We start from the raw sequence: 22,047 nt of genomic DNA, 5'->3' as shown, positions 1-22,047 counted from the left end.
GCCGCTATGAACATGGCTCGCCAACTAATTGAAACGGTTGACGAAATCGTAGTGCCGGCTCCTAAGGCCGAGGACAAGTCGGGTGGCAACAAAAGGAAATGGGAAGCCACTCCATCAACCAACTACAACAACAACACCTTCACCAAAAAGCCTTTCAACAACGACGGCAAGAAGGGTTATGTAGGAAACTTACCTTTTTGCAACAAATGCCACAAGCATCATCACGGTGAATGTAACAAGCTAGTTTGTCACCGTTGCCAAGGTGTTGGTCATAGGGCCAACAATTGCACAAGCGCCGCCCCCGTTGCTCGAAAGGGGCCCAATCCTCCAAAAACGGTCACTTGTTACGAATGTGGCCAAACGGGCCATTATAAGAACGAATGCCCGAAAAAGAAAGCCAACCCCAACAACCGAGGCCGAGCCTTTAACATCAATACCGAGGAAGCCCGAGATGACAATGAACTAGTCACGGGTACGTTTCTTCTCAACAACTCTTATGTTACTTGCTTATTCGATTCGGGTGCCGATAAATGTTTTGTGTCTAAGACTTTGGCTCCTACCCTTTGCACTCCACCACACCCTTTAGATACTACTTATTCCATCGAAGTGGCCGACGGAAAACTCTTAAGTGCCGACACATATTACCGGGGGTGTACTTTGAACATTTTGGGTAAGGAATTTGAAATTGACTTGATACCCATGGAATTAGGGAGTTTTGATATAATAATCGGTATGAATTGGATGGTCAAAAATAAATCTCACATTCTTTGCGATCTTCACGCAATCCGAATTCCTATCGAGAATGGTGAACCATTGATTGTCTATGGCGACAAAAATTACACCGGACTCAATCTCGTTTCGTGCCTTAAAGTTCGAAAGCTACTTCGCAAGGGTTGTTTCGCGATTCTTGCTCACGTTAAGAAAGTCGAGGCCAACGAAAAGCGCATCGAAGATGTGCCAATTGTTAGTGACTTTTCCGATGTATTTCCCGACGAATTACCGGGTCTTCCACCTCATCGACCGGTTGAATTTCAAATCGATCTTATTCCAGGAGCCGCACCCGTAGCGCGTGCACTGTATAGACTCGCTCCATCCGAATTACAAGAATTGCAAAGCCAAATCCAAGAGCTACTTGACCGTGGTTTCATTCAACCTAGCCATTCACCATGGGGCGCTCCGATTTTGTTCGTCAAGAAGAAAGACGGATCCCTACGAATGTGCATTGATTATCGTGAACTAAACAAATTGACGGTTAAGAACCGATATCCCCTTCCTCGCATCGATGATCTCTTTGATCAACTACAAGGTTCTCGTGTATATTCAAAAATCGATCTCCGTTCGGGTTATCATCAACTAAGGGTTAAGGGGGAAGATGTCTCCAAAACCGCTTTCCGGACTCGTTATGGTAGTTATGAATTCCTTGTCATGCCTTTCGGTCTCACTAACGCACCGGCGGTGTTCATGGATCTCATGAACCGCGTGTGCAAACCTTACCTCGACAAATTCGTTATCGTGTTCATCGATGATATTTTGGTCTATTCTAAAAGTGAAGAGGAACACAAAGAACATCTCCGACTCGTGCTTGAACTCTTGAGAAAAGAACAACTCTATGCCAAGTTCTCCAAGTGTGAATTTTGGTTGAAGGAAGTTCAATTCCTCGGTCATGTTGTAAGTGATCAAGGCATTAAAGTCGATCCCGCGAAAATCGAAGCCATTAGTAAATGGGAGGCTCCTACTACTCCTACTCAAATTCGTCAATTCTTGGGTCTCGCCGGATACTATCGTAAATTCATCAAGGACTTTTCCTTAATCGCTCGCCCTTTAACCGCGTTAACTCACAAGGACCGAAAGTTCATTTGGTCATCCGAACAAGAAACCGCTTTTCAAATCTTGAAAACTAAGCTAACCACCGCTCCTATCTTGTCACTTCCCGAAGGCAATGATGATTTTGTTGTATATTGTGATGCCTCGAAAAACGGTTATGGATGCGTATTAATGCAACGAAAGAAAGTCATTGCTTATGCCTCTCGACAACTCAAAGTCCACGAACAAAACTACACGACACATGATCTTGAACTCGGTGCTGTCATCTTTGCACTTAAGTTATGGAGACATCATCTTCTTGGTACCAAAAGTACCATCTTTACCGATCACAAAAGTCTCCAACATATCTTCGATCAAAAGCAACTAAACATGAGACAACGAAGGTGGATTGAGACCTTGAACGATTATAATTGCGAGCTTCGTTACCACCCCGGGAAGGCAAATGTAGTGGCCGATGCCTTAAGTCGAAAGGAAAGAGCGGTGCCTCTTCGTGTCCGAGCTTTGAATATCACCATCCACTCCAACCTTAATAGCCAAATTCGGGTAGCCCAAGATGAAGCTCTTAAGGACAACAACATCGCACGCGAACTTTTAAACATTCTCGTCTCCCGATTCGAAGTTAAGGAGACCGGACTTCGATATTACGCCGGAAAAATTTGGGTGCCTAGATATGGCGATCTACGAAACCTCATCCTAGACGAAGCCCACAAATCGCGATATTCGATTCATTCCGGCGCCAATAAGATGTACCATGACCTTAAAGAACAATATTGGTGGCCGAACATCAAAAAGGAGGTTGCTAGTTACGTCGCCAAATGTTTGACTTGCGCTAAAGTCAAAGCCGAACACCAAAGACCGTCCGGGTTACTTCAACAACCCGAGATCCCGCAATGGAAGTGGGAAAGGATCACGATGGATTTTATCACCAAACTACCGAAAACGTCGGGCGGTTATGATACAATTTGGGTCATTGTTGACCGTCTCACCAAATCCGCGCACTTTCTCGCCATGAAAGAAACCGACAAAATGGAGAAACTTGCACGACTTTACATTAAAGAGATTGTAGCCCGACACGGAGTACCGTTATCGATTATCTCCGACCGAGATGGTCGTTTCGTTTCTAGATTTTGGCGTACGTTACAAGAAGCGTTGGGAACGCGTTTGGACATGAGCACCGCATATCATCCCCAAACCGATGGGCAAAGTGAACGTACAATATAAACCTTAGAGGATATGTTACGCGCCTGCGTTGTTGATTTTGGAAAAGCTTGGGACAATCACTTACCTCTCGCCGAATTCTCTTACAACAATAGTTATCACGCGAGTATTAAGGCCGCACCTTTTGAAGCGTTATATGGTCGAAAATGTCGCTCTCCTCTTTGTTGGGCCGAAGTGGGTGACGTGCAAATTTCCGGGCCCGAACTCATTCACGAAACCACCGAGAAGATTCTTCAAATCCGAGATAGGCTTCGGACGGCCCGGAGTCGCCAAAAATGCTATACCGACAAAAGACGCAAAGACCTCGAATTTCAAGTCGGTGACCGCGTCATGTTAAAAGTCGCACCTTGGAAAGGTGTCATCCGTTTTGGGAAACGTGGGAAACTAAATCCGCGATACGTTGGTCCTTTCGAAATCTTAGAGCGTGTTGGAACCGTTGCGTATCGTTTGGATCTTCCGCCTCAACTAAGCTCCGTCTACCCTACATTTCATGTATCTAACTTGAAGAAATGTCTTGCCGAGCCCGATATCGTCGTCCCTCTCGAGGAACTTACTATTAATGACAAACTCCATTTTGTGGAGGAACCGGTTGAAATTGTGGACTACGTCGAGAAGGAATTAAAACAAAGCCGGATCCCGATTGTTAAGGTCCGTTGGAACGCCAAAAGGGGACCCGAGTTTACTTGGGAAAGAGAAGATCAAATGCGAAAGAAACACCCTCATCTATTCCCGGTTCCGGAAACGTCAGATTCCGAGGAAGAAACAACGACCACTACGCCTACCTAAATTTCGGGACGAAATTTCTTTTAAGGTGTAGGTAATGTAACATCCCGCCTTTTTCCATCAATTTTCCGTTTAACTATTTAAGTTCCGTTATATGTTTATAACACATCTCGTTAATACGCGTTTTAAATTATCATGTTTAGGTAATTTAACGCACCCGCAACCGAACTCGAGGGACTAGTTTCACCAAAACACCAAAGTGGTGACTAGCTTTTGACTAAGTCAACCACCTCCCCACCATTATCCATTCATTTCTCTTTTTCTAAAATACTTCCATATTTTTCTCTAATTTCATCAAAAGGAAATCATCATCCAAATTCGTTCAAGAAGGATTCAATCAAAACAAATTACATATTTGAACTCCTCGTGATCTCCTCTTCGATTCCATACCGATTTCATCAATTTTGGGTAACTTTCTAAAATCACTAATTTTATGTGTTCTTGAGATTTTTGAGTTATAAAGTTGTTAATTAGTGTCTATGGCTCAAGTCTAGTATGATTATGTGATTTGTATGCTTGTTCTTGCAATTTTGATGTAACTAGTTCATTATGAAAGAACACTTGCATAATCTTGAGTTTTAGGTGTTCATATGTTGTTTGATGATGAAAGTTCATGTTTTAATTGTGTTCCTAACATCACTAGCTTCAAATTGGTATGTAGGTTGACATGGATTAGTTTCATAATCATGATTGTTGAATTTGTGATTTTGGGTTAGGGTTTGATAGAAGTAAATTGAATCTTGATGCATTAAATGCTTGATAATGTTAATTGTAAGTGTTAGGTTGTGTTGTATGCTTAATTACCTTCGAAACGGCATATCGTTCATGTAATTTGGTTGCCAAATCATTAAATTGCATTTATGACTTGTATGCATTGAATGAGGAACATTAATTGCGGTTTTTGGTTGTTGCAAGTGGAAGTTTGATTGATGATATGTGTTTAGTTGTTTTACTCGTCAAAATACCTTTCCAACGATGTATGATAGGCGTTATAAGTGTTTGCGGGTCAAGAGTTGTGTTAGAAAAGGTTTTGGTTCGTGCACACTTTGAAAAACTGACCAGAATTCTCTGCCCAGGTAGTGGCGCGGCGCGCCCCATCCCCGCGCGGCGCGCAGAATCACCTGGCCAGATTCTGACCTCTTGGTCCCATTTCACGTGAAATGTTTGACTAGTTACCGACCTCCGATTCACATGAAACTTGTTTTAATGTACTTGTATATGAATAATTAGCATGGAAAAATAGTCCGGGACCCGACCCGAACGTGTTGACTTTTTCGTTGACTTTGACCCGACCAAGTTTGACTTTTTGTCAAACTTAACCAATTAATTATGCAATCTTTCTAACATGCTTTTATACTTGTGTCTTGCATAAAACTTGATGATTTGATTCACATGCTATATTAATCGAGTCGTATTGAGCCATAGGACTAATTGAACATCTTTGACCCTTCGTGACTATCGTTATTGATACAACCTATTTGTTTAGGTCAAGACTAGCATTGTTCTTTGCACACGTTACTTGTCGAAGTACTTTTTGGTTCGTGCATACAAGGTGAGATCATAGTCCCACTTTTACTCTTTTTGAACTTACTTTTGGGATGAGAAAACATAAACGTTCTTTTAAACTACGTGAACACAAGTACAGGGAAAACAAACATTCTACATACGAGTTTGAACACAAATCCTCAATTCGATTATCATTAGTTACATCAGATGGTGTAAGCGAGAACTTATGTTATATGGCCATATGGGTTTGACAAACCCTCACTTCGGACGGTTCGCTACCGTCTACGGGTGAAATATATTTTCGGGAAACAGTGTATGTTCTAACACTATTATTACGGGGTTCAACGGACGGAATGTTAAGCTTTGATAATTGAGTGCTCGTGAATATTAACTTTTAGAATGTACTATGACTTTATCGATGTTGCAAATCTTGTGGTTCAACTTACTATTACTCACTTACTTATTTAAACCTATGATTTCACCAACGTTTTCGTTGACAGATTCTCTATGTTTTTCTCAGGTCCTTGAACTTAGGTGATACATGCTTCCGCTCATACTTTTTGATACTTGCATTGGATGTCGAGTATACTTGCATACGTGGAGCGTCTTTTTGACTACTTTTAATTGTGTCGCACGTGTTTCATACAAACTTTAAACATTGTTATGTACTTGTTATGGAAACTACTTTTGTAAACTTTGAAACATCCTTATTTGTGAAATGAATGCGACATATTTTTCGGTCAAACTTCGTTATAAAGACTTACGACCATGTAATGGGACCATACGTAGATGACGCCGTCATTTGACGATTTGTCGGGGTCGCTACATGAACATAGTTAATGTTCTAAGAAGGAAATCGAAATGGCACGATTTTGATTTGTCAAATTACTAGAATACCCTGGAAAAGACCGAATCATCAAGAAATTATTTTCTTGATATTTAGAGGTTAAATAGAATACAAGAGTCGTGTAACATGGCACATGATGACGTTATGATCTGTGAATCATCACGTTCCATTTAGAAACTTGGCATGACTTACTGTAATATAATCATGTTGATCAAGTGTCATTATATTATACTAATTCATGCTTCAGTTCCCAATACTACTTCAAAAATATTTTTATTTTAAACTCGGAGGTTTCAGAATTTAGAAACTAAAATAGTTTCTTTTATGATTTAACACAGATAATGCGAGGAGATAAATGATTTCACATAAGAATAGCTATGAAAATATCTTCAGAAATATGGAGGATATTTATAGTGAAAGTTACGATGATATCTTAGAATTTCTAATATCAGAGGATGATGAAGAATATTGTCTGTAGGGGTTTAGTGTCAGGAGCGATGTATTCGTTAATGACTTCAGCAGACACTGAAACATTTGGATTCTTTAAAGGCAGGTTCAGTCTTTGTGATTTGTCCACAGCCTCCTTCATACTTTGCTCAATCCGTTTTCCAGTTTCAAAATTTCTCTTTTTCTGAGTTTTGCCAATACACTATTCTTTATCATCAAACTTTTTACTGTTAAGATCGTTTACAGTTGTTGCTACTTCGTCAGCATTTCAAGAACTAGTTCGCAGGTCAAGGTATTTTTCAAAAACTTCACATTCAAAGTATGTACGTCCAGGAGATAGACGTTGTACGTACACATATAACTGTTGGCGTAGACATGCTGCGAGATTTCAAAATACTGATTGCTAATTCCCGATGATTCGTATGGAAATGATGGGGTTTCGATAAATATAATGATTCTTCGGAAGGTCAAAGATCAGTAAAGTTGTGAATAAGTTTATTGCTAATGTGGTGGAATATGAAAGGTTCCCGAGTAACAATAAATGAGCACGCATATATCAGGGTTATAATAAGGTTGTGTCGAATGAAGAGTCGAAGTTGACTTGCTGGAGCTGTGACAAAACTGACTACTTCGGAAAGGAATTGAAAAGTCATTTTTGCTAATAAATGTCAAAGGATTTGACACAGATATGTGTTGAATTGTGACTTTGGTTTCGGAGCTTTTTAAGTACATAATTGTGGGTAATATATGGTTGGATCATCATCTCGATTGCTCATTATTTGAAGTGTCTTCAGTAATTTTCGAAGGGTTTGAACACAGATTGTAATCGTTAATATACATTTGATGTTCTAACACAGTTTTTAAGTCAAAGTATAGCTTTGAAAGATGTAGGAATCTAAAAGTGATGATACCGGTTATATCTCGAATTGAATTCTGAGGTTTCAAAATCAGAATATGTAATTGGGTTTGAATGAGTATGGTTATTTTGATTTCTATGAAAGAATGTATATTATTGTGAAAGTAGGAAGTATAGTTGATAATTTGCATAATCAGATTCGAAGAATGTAACATATTAATTGTGAATATATATATATATATATATATTTCTAGGGTATTACCTACCCGTTAAAAAAAATTCACAATTAATATTTTGTTCAAAAGAATTTTATTACAGTCTTTATGAAAATATATATGTATATATTCTCTTCAGATGTAACATAGATTTCAATGAGTCAATACTAAATTAAACTCATTCGATTTATGGTTGAAACCAGAATTAAATAATCCCTTGAAGGCTTTAGAGATTACATAAGTATTTCTTCAATAATATTGAAATTATGAATCAATACTTCGTTATTTGTTGAGATGTGATGTTGGTTTTCGTTAAATTCTTATAAACTTCGCAAAGTACGAATGATGTTATCTGAAAAGTTTCGGTTACATTAATGATGAAAGTGTAAAATCAAATATATACTTGATTTTTTAGGAATTGGAATTTGTTGAATTGAGACAGAGATTGTAGTTAACGATGGTTAAGTTGCGGGCGAGGGACGTACATTATTGCATATTTGTAATATGAATTAACCGAGTAGTTAAGATTCACACATAATAGCTTAGCACGGAAAGATTTATTTTTTATTTCAAAATATATATATATATATATATATATATATATATATATATATATATATATATATAATATACATATAATTTCTTCAGAGGGAATGAGTTAATTCTTCATAACTCGTTGATACAATATACACGTTATTGATTCGTAATGATGTCCACAGTGATTCTTGAACTGATGGAGTTTGTGATGTTATAGGTGTTGTTGATTCTTATGTTGACTGTACTGACGATGATGGTGACGCTGACGATACTGTTGATGATGTTGGTAAAACAAGTTTAGCTTGTTAATCACACACCATTTTTGTCAGAATTTCTACTCTTCCTTCTATCATTTTGGTTCGCTTAACTGATTTATGGTTAAGGCTAGATTAGATAATCTCTAAGACTTTAGAGATTACATAATCGCCGCAGAATGTTTCTCTAATGAAGTTATGAGTTAATACTTCGTCAGCTATTGTTGTTGGTACTCCTTGGTATCTATGGTGCGTATGACGTTGATGCTCGTGGGACAGATTGTGAAGTTGAGGTTTACGATGCGGTTGTGGCTGGAGGTGGTAATGGTACTGTTGGCGTTAATGATGGTGGCACTGGTTATGCTGCTGGTGCTGCTGCTGGTGTTTGTAATCTTTGCACCATATTCTCCAAAGTTATTACCCGAGCGCGAAGCTCGTTGACTTCTTCTATTACACAGGGGTGATTGTCGGTTCGGACGAGCGGATAAATAAAATCTAAAATTTGATGTAATATATAATCGTGACGAGATACTGTGGAAATGAGAGAGAAAATGGTGTTTCTGACAGGTTCGCCGGTAAGTGCTTCAGGTTCTTCATCAAGAGGGCAATGTGGTGGATGGAAGGGATCACCCTCATCTTGTCTCCAATGTTTGAGGAGGCTACGAACCCATCCCCAATTTATCCAGAATAGATGATGACTGATTGGTTGATCCATTCCGGTCACACTGCTTTCGGAGCTTGAGTGAGATTTCATTTCGGAATCCGAGTGACTTGAACTAACGACGAATTCCATTTTGTACGATTGAATAAAGGATTTTTCGATATAAAATGATTTTTCGGCTATCGGGTGATATTCTATTTACATAGGATCTCTATATATATAGATCAAAAGATTTTGTAGATTACGGAAGAATTTGCTGGATATGTCAGGCAAAGTTTAAAGTAACAGATACGATAAGATATGATTTAGCAGATACGCTAAGATATGAATTTTTGTCTATACACAACTCATGCAATTAATGTAGTAAGACGTGTCTAGACTAATAATGATAAGCAGGTAATTTTCTAAGGATGATAATCAGATGATTTCCGACTAGAAATGATAAGCAAAACTTTTGACATGCAGACACGGTCGAAGTCCAGACTCACTAATGCATCCTATCGACTTTTCAGTTAGACACACTAATACAGACCTGGTTCGCTAAGACCACCGCTCTGATACCAACTGAAAGGACCCGTTCATATACATTATAAACGATTCACAATAGTTGATTACATCGCTAGGTTTTTGACCTCTATATGATACATTTTACAAACATTGCATTTGTTTTTTTTTAAGACAAACTTTCTTTACATCGAAAATTGACAGGCATGCATACCATTTCATAATATCCACTGTCCTACTATAAATTGACTTAATAATAATCTTTGATGAACTCAATGACTCGAATGCAACGTTCTCGAAATATGCTATGAAAGACTCCAAGTAATATCTTGAAAATGAGCAAACGCACAGCGGAAGATTTCTTTCAATCCTGAGAATAAACATGCTTTAAAGTGTCAACCAAAAGGTTGGTGAGTTCATTAGTTTATCATAATCATTCATTTTCATCATTTTAATAGACCACAAGAATTTCATTTCCAGTTCTCATAAATATACGTCCCATGCATAGAGACAAAAATCATTCATATGGATTGAACACCTGGTAACCGACATTAACAAGATGCATATAGAATATCCCCATCATTCCATCGGACATGATAAAATCGAAGTACTAAAGCATTCCAAATTCCAGAATGGGGTTGTTAGTTCCCGTAGATCTACCTTTAGGATTCGCGTCAATTAGGGGGTCTGTTCCCAAATTCTTAGGCTACCAAGCTAAAAGGGGCATATTTGGCTTCGATCCATTCAACCATATAATGTAGTTTCAATTACTTGTGTCTATTTCGTAAAACAGTTATAAAAATAGCGCATGTATTCTCAGTCCTAAAAATATATATTGCAAAAGCATTTAAAAAGGGAGCAAATGAAACTCACCTATTATATTTCGTAGTAAAAATACATATAACGTCATTGAACAAGTGTAAGGTTGGCCTCGGATTCACGAACCTAAATTAATTAATTATATATATATATATATATATATATATATATATATATATATATATATATATATATATATATATATATATATATATATATATATATATATATATATATGTATGTGTGTGTGTGTGTGTTGGTCAATATTTGTATAACAAATTAGGTCAAGTCTTAGTGTATCACAATCCTAATGCTCGAGACTAATATGCAAAGGTCAACAAAAATCAATTTGACTCAAAATGATTTCCAAAATCTATATATAATTTAATATATAGCTTAAATATCGTCGTTTTATATTTTTTAAATATTTTTAAAAGATTTATTAGAGTAAATAAAATAATTCATTTATTAATAAAAAAAATTTTATATAAAATATACTTTTATATATCTTAGGTAATAAAATTTATAAAGTTCATTTAACATCATAAAAATAATATGATAGGTAGTATTAATGTAATTATGTTACACGTAGTAAAACATCTTTGTATTACATATTTATTTGATAAAATAATATCGATAATAATAATAGTAAGTAAAAGTTATATTATTTTGTAATAATAATAATTATTATTCTATTAATAATAATATCAATATTTATAATTATTAAAAAAAATGACATTATGATAAAATGATAATTCTAATTATGATAACTTTAATATTTACGACACTTTTTAATATTATCTTTAAAATAATAATTCTATTTAAAATGATAATAACAGTGATGTTTTATAATAACAATGACATTTCTATTAAAATGATAATTTTTGCTAAAATGATAATTTTAATACTAACGATACTTTTAATAATAATAGTAATGATAAAAAAATAAGAACGATAATTTTATCTAAATCAATATTTTATAATATTTTAATTTCATCAAGATACTCTTACTCATTATTTCCCAATCGATTCGTTTAATAACTTTTAATTGTCTTTTATAACGTGTTCATTTTAATGATAATAATAGTAATCATAAAAATTAAGTGTTACTAATATTAGTTTTAATTATATTAATGATAATAAATATTATGATAATCTTAATGATAATACTTAATAACTATTTTAATGATGATAATAATAATAATACTAATTATAATTTTAACGATAAATACGATAGTAATAATAATAAAAATAACAATTTTTAATGTTAACACTTTTTATTGATAAAGATAATAATAATAATAATAATAATAATAATAATAATAATAATAATAATAATAATAATAATAATAATAATAACGACGATAGTAACGACGATAGTAATAATCATTTTTAATAATAATACAAAGATTCAATTGACTATAACTTCTAATCCGTTCATCGAAACCATTCGATATCTAAATGAAAAGTTCTTAATTTTTCGCTAGCTTTTCAACGACATGCATATCTTATACATTATCTCAACCGCATATGTAACTAATTCAGGATTCAACATAACCTATCTAATGGCAATATCAAAAGTACAAGCATGCATAATCTTATATACTCGAGCATTAGTCAGGGATACACTATAATATATAAAAGTTAAGTTATAAGTGCTCACGTATCAATATTGAGATTCAATATTGCAGGAAAGGTACGTAGACGCAACGGAGATGATAAACACTAGATCGACCTCACGAGCATACCCATGAACCATACCCATCATCACCATAGCTAAAACCCATAATTTCCTTAGCCCTATCCTACTCGATAATCAGTTTTGAAAACATTTGGGCAGAACCTCGTCGTAGTATATTATGTATAATACTAATATTGCTCATGCTACTAATATTAATAAGATTAATAATAATATTAATCTTAATAATAATAATAATAATAATAATAATAATAATAATAATAATAATAATAATAATAATAAATTGAATAAATATTACGCAGTAGAGATATCAGAGAGAGATGAATATGCTTTATGTGTATGTGCAAAAACAGAATTCGTTCGACCTTTAAAGACTTGACCATACTTACCTAGCCATGCGAACTAATGGGTGGCAAGGGAAAGTGCCATGCGATCGTATGGTCCCTGTATCCAGCTCACTTTCGTTCAATCAAAGCTGCCGACACTCGAATATATTAATATAATATATATAATTTAAGTAATTAATTATATATTATATTATATTTATGTACATAGTTAACATGTAATTTTTACTCAAATGACACAGACGTTGTCACACGACTCATGTCCCGCTTTCGGTTTTTCGAACGACATTTCGTACGCTTAGAAAACTAGCCTTTTACGTTACGCAACGTGTACCTTTTACAAAAATTAGACTTTAACGTCGGTGAATCATATTATAATAAATGTAACTTATATATTTGTGCGTTGTGGTCATTTGCTTCTATAAATCAGGGGCTCGCTGTTTATTAAGATACGTTTAATAATATCGAAACGTTTTAAATTATTCATTAACTTGTTTGTAAAATATATATATATTCTTACTTCAAAATATAATTTTGTATATCTTATATATAATTGAAATATCTATCTAATTATATTTCAAATTTCAAAACGTTTAAGTATTAGAAAATATCATGTCGTATCACGTTTTACGTTTTTGAAACAATATATATATATATATATATATATATATATATATATATATATATATATATATATATATATATATATAATACAAGTTTTAATTAGTTCCTTAAAACTTATGAACAATTTATCTTATAAAACGTTTCACTAATAAAGTTCTTTAAAAATTATTTTTGTACGTTTGAAACAATATTAAATAAATATGAAAACTTTATTTTCCAAAACTAAGTATTTTTAAGATCATTTTACAAAAAAGTTATATTAGTATAGGTTGTTATATCGTAAAACATTTTAGAGAAATAAAATTAAATATACTTTTCATAGGTTTCAAGTTCTTAACGTTTGTTGGTGCAACGTGGTATAAAGTCTAAATGTTAGATAAACGTACGAAATCACCTTAATGTAAAATGTTGATACCCATTGTCTAAGTTATTTTCATTCCACATTCCAACTTTAAAATGATAATTATAATAGTTATCTTATTAATATCACGAGAAAAATGTTGCAAGGTATGAATTGAAAATCAAATAAGAATCTTCACTAACTCTTGTCTAGTTCTCGTTAGTTGACACTTTGTTTTTATTTGTAAAATCACTTTACCATTTTCTGAATATGGTTAAAAAGGAAAGGTTTGCTAAATCAAAAGTGGACCTCACAACAGAGACTCTTAATCATATACCGTACCAGATAAATTAATCATTTGATATTATCTATTAATTCCGTCGATAAACATATTGAAACAAATACATTCATGTAAAGTATTATACGTTTAATACTTGCTAACATTTTTAAGTTATAATATATACATATATACATATATAATCATATCTGTTCATATAATGGTTCGTGAATCATCGAAACTTGGTCGAGGTTAAATGAGTGTATGAACACAGTTTAAAATTCTTGAGATTCAACTTACAAACTTTGCTTATCGTGTCGGGAATATATAAAGATTAAAGTTTAAATTTGGTCGGAAATTTCCGGGTTGTCACATCACTTGCTTTTGAAGCTTTTTCAGATTCTGATTTTCTGTATGCAACTTGAGATTCCAATTTATTGATTTGAGCTTGCAACTTGAAAATCTCTGAAGATGTCGTTTGAACTTCTTGTTCTCGCATATGTTGAAGTTCTGTTTGAAGTTGTTGATGAAGTTTGTGTTGTATAAAGATACAATGAGAAGGTTCACTTCTGTTGTGGCATGAACAACTATATTCATAATGTGCAGTCTCTTCAACAGAGGATGGTTCTCGTGGAGTCATTAACAAAGCAATCGACTCAAGATTTATAGCTTTTATCGCTTCCACAAATGTGATAAAAGCTAGGGGTGTTCACGGTCCGGTTTGGTCCGGTTTGGACTAAATTTCAAACCAAACCGGCATTCACGGTTTCAACATATATGAAACCAGACCGGACCAAGAAAGTTGTCTTACTGACCGGTTTGGTCCAGTTTGGTCCGGTCCAGTTTGACGGTTTCAAATTCTTTTTTTTTCGTCTTTTATTTTCATATAATATAATGAAATTGATCACTGATATTATTAAATCATATCACCTATAAGAACTGGAATATGTTATCTTCTGTTTGGTAGTTAATTATTAGCATTCCAGTTGATTGATAATACATAACATCTTAAGATGTAAAACATGAACATCCAACATAAATGTGCAAGCACATACGAAACAGAATGCAACATGCAAAGATCATACAATAACATATTAAGATGCAATAACTTATATATTAATTAATAACATAATTTATAATCCGTATTACGGTAATAGTTTTGATTCAGAGAACATAATTGGTAAATATGTAAAATAATACATAACATATTAAACAAATTTAGGGACTGTTGTTAAAACAAAGAACTCTACATTCATCTTATTGGTTAGTCCGGTCCGGTCCGGTTTAACCGGCCGGTGGCATAATGAAACCGCAAATCGGACCGAGTTTCGCGGTTTGGAGATCTTAAAACCGGCGACTGGACCGCTAAAATCCAAAACTGGACCGAACCAATAAATCGGTCCGGTCCGGCCGGTTTTCGCGGTTTGACGGTTTTGTGAACACCTCTAATAAAAGCACATTTTTTGGGAGTGTTGTAATAACAAGAACATCTCTTGTCTCGATGATTGAATCTCACAATGAAATCGGGTGTCAACATCACGAAACGTTTACTAATATCAAATATTATCGCCTTTTCTCCCCCTCAAAATATGATTCCGATGAATCAAATTTTGTTTTTGAATGTTTCGTTAACTTTCGTTAAGCTCTCGTTAGTCTAGATTCGGTAATGGACCACCCTTGTGAATTCTGATAAACTGACAGGGGCTGAAAGTGTCAAATAAGTCCTCAGATTCGTTAAGGGACTTCTGTTACAAAAATCTGAAACTATCAGAGATTAAAATTGACAACTTTGCACTCAGATTTGGTATTGGGCTTATTAAATTCGGTAAGTCCACTCAAGTGATTTTGGCAAGCTTATTGGGCCTTGCTGATTCGGTAAGCCCAATTAGAACTCTATTAGTCCAAACAAATATACCGAATCTAATACGAGTCAGTAACTGAAACAGAATGTGGTCATATACCGAATATATATTCAAGTAGCCATAAATATGTTCCTTTACCCTGTTCAAAAATAAATTTATACCCTCCCCCCTCTCTCTCTCTCTCTCTCTCTCTCTCTCTCTCTCTCTCTCTCTCTCTCTCTCTCTCTCTCTCCGTGCGTGTGTGTATAGCATTGCCAAAAAAAATTGAGAATTCAATTACCCATTCAAAATTCAATATTAAGTTGCAGTCTTATAGACGACATGAAGCTATAACCTACCCCTTCGGGTAATGATATCACTTTGATTGCAACCATTTCGGAAGTCTTTAAAGCACGAGCTTTGTAAACTGACCCGTAAGAACCTTTTCCTGTTATAACCAAAATGACAACTTTCAGTAACTTCACTATACATGGTAAAACCATATACAAACCTTAAAAGTTAACTGCTATGCCTTCCATTTCTAAAGAACAAAAGTTGAAACCAACTGATGATGAATGATGATTGCAACATCAAGAAAAATACTAGGTTCATCATTATATTATATCGCTTTAACCAACTCATATCCATATTAGAATCTAAACAATATCCTAATTGTTTAGATATAGTGATTTTTTAATAGTAATGAGGATGAGGATATCTTGGGGATAATTTCCCAATTACTAATAACATGATTGTTAGAGTTCACTTTCACCATTATAAGTATGACTACCTCGAATATAGTTAGGTTAACAACTATCTTTACTTTACCCGGTCATAAATTAGGATGCAATACAGAGTAGGTCCTCGAAATAACCTAAATCGACCAAAATTTCTTGAACATATAGAGGCTTTGGATGTGCTATCTTGCTTGAGCTTTGCAAACTAATGTAATGTGCAAACAGATCACGCTTTTTCATACTAGTCTTAATCGTACACTTAAAGGTGTTATCTAGAAGGATACTAGAAGTTCAAAATTTGTAAGGTGAAAAAAAGAAAAAGGCTTAGACCACAGATATTGCAGCGTTTGTTGCCTTGAATCCGCCCACAAACGCCCCACAAACGCCCGGAATGGGTCGTTTGTGTTGGGGCGCTTGTCAAGCGAGCACGGGCATAAAAATGTGCGTTTGTGATTTTTTTTTCTTTTTTAATTTTTTTCTACTTTTTTCACCACTTTTTAACCCAACCTCCAATCATATTTTGACACATAACCCACAAACGCCCTTACAAAGGCCCCCATTACAACTCCCCCCAAAATGTCATGGCTCAATCACAGTTTTTCCCCAAAAAGTGCAACTCTACCGCTCCACGTCACAGTCACCACTATCGATGGTCTTATAGTGTCTCATATTATGCAAAAAGTCATTTTCAAGCGATGAGCCAAAAGTGATCGAACTTGGGGCAACAATTCAAGGTTGGAAGCTTCTTATTTGATAACATTTTACTCGTCTTGTGCCGAGAACGACCTCCTTCCTCATCATGTGAAGACGACGTCGCAGCACTCCCAAATCCTTCACCTACCGCGTCGCCACCGCTCTACTCATCGTCGACATTCCACTACCGCCGTCATTACTCCGCCGAATAACCGTCCCTGACACCGACTCACTCTCTCTATGCTCCGATCTCACCACAACCGTTACGAATCCACCACCGTATTCATCGTCATCTTCTTCTTCTTCTTCATTGGATTTATCTCCTGTACGTGGGTTGCACGCGCCTAGACACAGTTTTCACGATCATCGTGCCAGAGATGCTTTATCCGTCGTGGTCGGAATTTACAGCTGCTCCGAAGTCCTTCGGAGGGCGTTTCAGAAGTAGAGGTAGTGATTCGTCGTCGTTTGGATCCTCGTCGTCTTTACATAGCATTGTAGCGTATATATCTCCTGTATCTATCTTTTTAGGGTTTGTTTGCGTTTTTGCATCATTATCATCTTCCTCGTCGCTGTGAACTACAATCGTTGAGTAGAGCTCTGACTTCGCCGGTTTTTGATAGTCCGACGATTCGATGGAGAATGATCCATAGATCCGGCGTTAGTGAGTTAGTGAGTGTGTGTGTGTGTGTGAGTTTTTTAGCTGAACTGACATGGTCAATGGTCAAAGATATGAAGAATCATGAATATTAAGCTGAACTCCATGGTCAATAGTCAAAGATTGAGAATCATGAATATTTAAATTTTGCCCCTTTAACATAAATAAAATGATTGATTCAGTCCTACAAAAATAAATGTTGCATATACGGAGTATCATACAAAATAAACAGTTTAATTAACGAAACATCATTTTGTTCACCAATTCAAACAAATTGAGAGAAAAATAAAATTGCTGACACTTTACCTTCAAATCTTTCCTTGAAGATGATTCTTAAGGACGAATGATTGAAGATAGAAATCAACACTAACGATAACACCATAAGAGTTGATGAAAAAAAAGATAAATTAAATAAATAAAAGTGGACCAAATTATCAAAATGGTGAAGAGGCTATGTGAATATCAACGTTCACCCATTACAAGAGCACATGTACACGAATATAAATTGGTTGTTAGCATATTAATGTTGATATTCAAACAATATGATAATCTTGGTTTTGATGAGAACACAACAAACCAAAGTATATATATGATCAGGTAAACATGCAAGATCTGCATTTACATTTACATTTACATTTCTCTAGCAAATGAAAACCATTCGTGTCAAATAAAGTTTGTTTGTAGCCGTGACCATTTGGAGTTCACTTTTTGACTAATTAAACTCACTTATCCGAGTACAATAGATCCATAATCATGTTTAGACTACTCCTAACGCGCCGCTAACACGGTGTCCCCGGTAACAAAATCATGGCCTTAGTCACCTGCTTGACAAAGGAGATGGGTGGTGTCAGGGCTACATGTCACAATTTTATTGGTCCAAATATAATTTGTTTGGAACTACCTTTTTTTCCTTTTCGTTTTTGTTTTTTTTTTTTTTTTTTTTTTTTTTTTTTGTTTTTTTTGTTTTTTGTTTTTTGTTTTTTTTTTTTTTTTTTTTTGTTTTTTTAATTCTTTATTTCTTATTTTTGGGTTTGTGTAGGGGTGTTTTGTATGTGTATTTTTCAGTTGGAGTTTTAAAGAAATTCTTTTGCAATGAGTAGGAGATGAAGTCATAGAAAAGATGAGTTGTAGAGAACATAAAGAAAGAGGAGACTTTATTTTGTATGGAAGGGAGAAGTAAGGTTTCATTTGAGTTTCTTATAGAATTTTTGTTCTTTTAATAATTTGTTGGACTTTATCTACATATTTTATTATATTAACAAGTTCTTGTATGGGGATGATTCTCACACACACTTTTTTGATACTCATATACCAATTGAGTATTATTAGAAGAGTAAAAGGTTAAAATAGGTGTGTGAGAATCATCCCCCTTCTTATATTGAGTAATTGACCCAATAATATTATTTTATTTTTAGACTTTATGTCATTTTATTTTATTATTTTATGAATTTTAATTTATAATAAAATTTAATTATAGTATACATATTTAAAAGAATATTTAATTAATTAAACAAATAAAAAAATAAACTGGTGGGCCCTTTTTGACATTTCTCACTAGGAAGGTCACAGCCTAACATTTGACACCTCATCGTCAGTAGATCAAAAAGTACATTCACTAAATCCACGTCAGCATCACCAGACTTCATGGTTAAAAACGGTCTTATGATCCATTTCAACAAACGTTAACACCACATGTAATACAAGTATCACCAACAACATTTCCCATAATTTCTCAGTTCACCTTGTTACTTACTTGTTGATGTATACTTGGTCACTTATTAGCCAAATGTCGTAGTCATCATCAACTTCTCCCATAAGAACTCTCAGTTCACCTTGTTACTCACTTGTTGATCTATAATTGGTCACTTATTAGACATATGTCGTAGACAAAAGTAGTTGCCATATATTATTGATAGTAATAGTAATACTAATAGTAATGGAACACAAAACCTATGTCAGGATTTGTTCTCAAAATCCATCACTAAGGAGGATAGATGAATTCAAGCACATCTATCTATCACTGAATATGAAAAAAAACGTTTCAAGAAACCAAAACTAAAATCTTATGTTAATGATATTTTTCAGATCAAAACAACGTAATGACTACCTTGTGTAGTTGTCCATAAAAAAAATCCAGGAATATGCTCAGTAACCCCTGCATCCATCAAGTAGAACATGTAAGGTAAGGCATAATGCCAAAATATATGATTTGTAAAAAGTGAGCGAGTGTGTGTTATGATCCAAGAAAGACCTCAATGCTATTAATCTTAACAAATATTTAGCTACAGAATAAATATAACCCAAAGCAACCAGTTTTGAGGATACATGAATTGAGATTTCCACATTTGAAATGTTGCAATGTTCATAGAATGGAGGGAGATCAATGAATAGATGACCTTTTTTTTCTTTTTTTCTTTTTTTGGCTAAAGATGAATACATTGTAGGAAAATCGTGTGTATTTTAACAATTCAGATTAACGCAGCGGATAATAAAAATAATAATCTTTTATTATTTATGAACAAAAAATTACAAGTTTAAATAACCACTTATTTAGTAAAACATACACACGATAAATCTATCCCATGGATCCAGTTACACCAATAATAATTGTCAAGAATATAAAAATTACAAAGTGGAGTTAACGGTATACCTTTCTTGAAGAAACTGATGAACGGAGAGAAACCTACGATCAAAGGGTATGACCGTCTCTTTGGATAGTCCACTACACTTTCAGACAACGCCAATGGATGCTAGTCCAAACCCAAGTAAATTATTAATATAATCAGATTATATTAATAATATAAATAATACTCCGTATGAAATTGAATCGTATTGCTTTCGTAAAATTGAAAAGGAACAGAAGCTTCCCTTTGTATGCCAACCAAAAGAACTTTTGTGATTTATGTTTTTCGTATATCTCACCCAAGCAAAAGAATCATAGCCATATTTATATTAGATAAGGGATATTACAACCGAATGGGTCGGTTAAAAAGAAAACGCGTATGTAATATTTTTTCCAATTAAAGCTCATAAAACAATATTTGTTGAAATCATTCCCTTTTATAATAAATTTGTCCATGAAGCAATTTCTTTGCCATATGAGTATACGGAGTATTAGCAAACAATCATTTAAATATTTAAATCATAATAATCAAATGATTTAATTAATATAGTAATTAATTAACTATTAATTAATTAATAAATTAATTGGTTTCTTTACTTAAGATATATATATACCTCATATATATATTTAAGTTGACGTTTAGGTGTATATATGTGTGACCCCGAAGGCTTAAATGAATTTAGCCATATAGTTATATGTTGTACCTTGTGCATTAATCTTACAGACTCCCACTTGTGCATTGTACAACACCAAGTAACTATACAAACAATGGATACCGTCTAGCAACAGACCATTGTCCCTAAATTCACGTGAGGGTAGTTTCTCGGAATTGCTTATATAGTAAGTGTTAAATGTCATTCGTCCCTTTGTTTCAGATACTTTAGTTAAACTTGAGTAATGGATCATTAGTCATTCTCAATTGTTTAACAATTTTATTTCCCGATCTTTGAACTGAATTAGATCACCAAATTAATTAAGTATCATCTTAATTACATCTGGGTGCGGCCACACAAATATCTTATTCATTCATCGAGGAGCTCAAAAGTATCTAACTCCAAACATTTTGAAGGAACAAATCCTATTTTGCATACACGGGTCTCTCACGAGCTTTACATTATACCCAATAATGGCCTTTATTACAGCCTTATTCAGGACAGCGTTTAACCATATTAAAGTACAATATTCCACACATCGAAACGTGCATCTCAAGTCTAAGGACATAAAGACATAATCACTAAAAGATTCACTACTGACAACGATCCATGTAATGATATCTCGGATGGGTCATTCCAATATTCATCATCAATGAATACATATGAATTTGGTCTCTACAAGTTAACTATTTATCATCAATAAATATAACTAAACATTCATATTAATCTTAATTCATGTTATTCCCATAACATGACCGATTATGGAAATTTTGAATAATCAACAACTATTCATGGATTAAACATGTTAATATAGAACACAGTGATATAAATGAAAACGATCATACCAACTATATATCAATTCATTAAGATAAAACTGCTTAATGTTCCAAAATTATCCAAATACTAAATTACAAATTAAAAAGATCAGCAGCATAACGAAGTCCAATACTACTAGCATGATCATCATGCTTGTTATGTGTCATGGGCTTCGTGAACGGGTCAGCCACATTATCATCTGTATGAACCTTAAGAATACTAATATCATTCCTCTCAACGACTTCTTGAATGTAGTCAAACTTTCGAAGAATGT

The sequence above is a fragment of the Rutidosis leptorrhynchoides genome, chromosome 10 (genome assembly GCF_046630445.1).
Source record: "Rutidosis leptorrhynchoides isolate AG116_Rl617_1_P2 chromosome 10, CSIRO_AGI_Rlap_v1, whole genome shotgun sequence".
NCBI classification, from domain to species: domain Eukaryota; kingdom Viridiplantae; phylum Streptophyta; class Magnoliopsida; order Asterales; family Asteraceae; genus Rutidosis; species Rutidosis leptorrhynchoides.
The sequence above is the reverse complement of the archived record's forward strand: the minus strand, read 5'-3'. Positions refer to the sequence as shown.